The sequence below is a fragment of the Theobroma cacao genome, chromosome 7, assembly GCF_000208745.1.
Source record: "Theobroma cacao cultivar B97-61/B2 chromosome 7, Criollo_cocoa_genome_V2, whole genome shotgun sequence".
NCBI lineage: Eukaryota > Viridiplantae > Streptophyta > Magnoliopsida > Malvales > Malvaceae > Theobroma > Theobroma cacao.
The window spans coordinates 11,964,371-11,966,172 of record NC_030856.1 but is presented as its reverse complement, the minus strand read 5'-3'; the positions used below and the strand labels follow the sequence as shown (position 1 = coordinate 11,966,172).

General features: G+C 33.1%; 1 long non-coding RNA gene across 1 annotated transcript in view; it reads right to left on the bottom strand.

Annotated features, from left to right (window-relative positions):
• LOC108662909 overlaps positions 555-1,802 on the bottom strand; it is a 1,872-nt gene continuing 624 nt past the window's right edge. The window contains exons 2-3 of the long non-coding RNA XR_001928769.1: positions 1,581-1,656; positions 555-717 (exon numbers count right to left, since the gene is read on the bottom strand). This is a non-coding gene — a long non-coding RNA (uncharacterized LOC108662909). The remainder of the gene's footprint in view (positions 718-1,580; positions 1,657-1,802) is intronic.

The window sequence follows — 1,802 nt, the reverse complement described above, 5'->3', positions numbered from 1 at the left end:
ATTAAAATACTGAACTAGATTTTATTTAATAAGGCTTAAAAGGACATATAATTAACAGGGTACCAATTAAATGGGCGTTGCAGGTGTCACGACCCGAAACTCCCCTCGAGCCCGTGACAACAGTCGCGGTGCCTCGATGGGCACTCATCTCCCGGAATACCAACCGAAACTCCGCAAGGCTTAATATTAGTTTCTCGTTTTCCCCGATGAGTAACCGTTGCCAAATATTATGTTCCAAAGGATTTTGAGTTATTTCCAACTTAAAATAGATAAAATAAAAGTTTTCATCTCACATGGGCGTTTTAGTAATTTTTCATTGAAAAATTACTAAACCAGTTTAAAATTTAGTAAGCAAGTACTAATTGCATAATTCACAATCAAACATAAGTTTAAGCACTTAAAACCTTTATTTAAAATGAAATTATTATTTAAATATAATGAGAAGATAAAACAAAGTATTCAATAAAATATTTTATTTTCTTATAAACAATAATTTTAGAGTTATATGTAAATACTTTTTGTAACATAAAAGCAAAATAATTTCATTCATATTGTGACACAGTAAACCAATGCATTTAATTTAATTTAATTTAATTTACAATATCAAGCGGGCCCATGAATGACTAGAAGTGAGGAAAACGGTGAACCTACAGTTCGGAGGACGCAAGTCCAATGGAAGCCCTCGATAGAATCAGCTATCTACAACCTACTCTGAGCCTAAAATGGGTGGAAATGAGGGTGGTGAGATTGTAAAATCCCAGTGAGTAAACAAACATCATTTAAATTAGCTAAAACCGAGTAAAAAGAGACAATTAAAATATCCCATCATTTTTAAGTATTTCACAATTTGAAAATTTATCCCAACCCATGCAAACGGTTGTATTTCATTTAATTTCTCATTAAAGCTTATGACTTCCATAAACATTTGGCTCATGCCATCAAATAGTACTCGATGATACCTTGATCAGAGGCGTACACTCGAGCCCGCCAAGGTTATTAAAATTTCGTATACACGTAAAACATATTTTTAGTTTGAAAAACACAGTCATTCCTTGGCGTTAGCAAAGTTCATCATCACGAGGTGGTTTGACATGACGTGAACTCTATCCATACCTCAAGAGATACCCTACGCGCCTCTCCGATCGAGGTACATATATATATCTGAATTTTGTGCCCCTCTAATAGGCTGGTCCACAGAATCCGCCCACTGCAGCAGGCTAAACCTACCATACAATAAAATTCAATAACATGATATGGCAATTATTGCAATTCACAGCCTTTCAAGGCTAAATGCATATTTCATACATTTCAACACAAATATCAATTCAGCCATTCATGTAAATATTGTCATAAGCCATTCGATTTCAAATCATAAATTTACAATATAACAAGTGGTCTCCAATTACTCTATTTTTCAAAATCATTATTCGATTTCAAGACAATTTATAAAATCCTTTCATGTAAATATATTTTGTTTGTAAAACACAAAGATTTACCATTTAAACTCCTTTTCATAAAATTTCACCAAAACCGAATAAATACATACTTCAGATAATAAAAATGATGGTAAGGTTACTCACAATACTAGGAGTTCGATATACTCCTATTTTCGATCTTCGTGCACAATCTCTTTATCCTTGTTAGAGGGCTCACCACCTATACATCATACATGACACGAATTTCAATAAATTGTGTCAATTTATCATAAACTATTTCAGGCTCTCTAAATCTAAATGAATGCATGCGATGGGATGCAAAATGTCTGATTAATCACTTAAATGTGATATTCGACCTAAGTCACA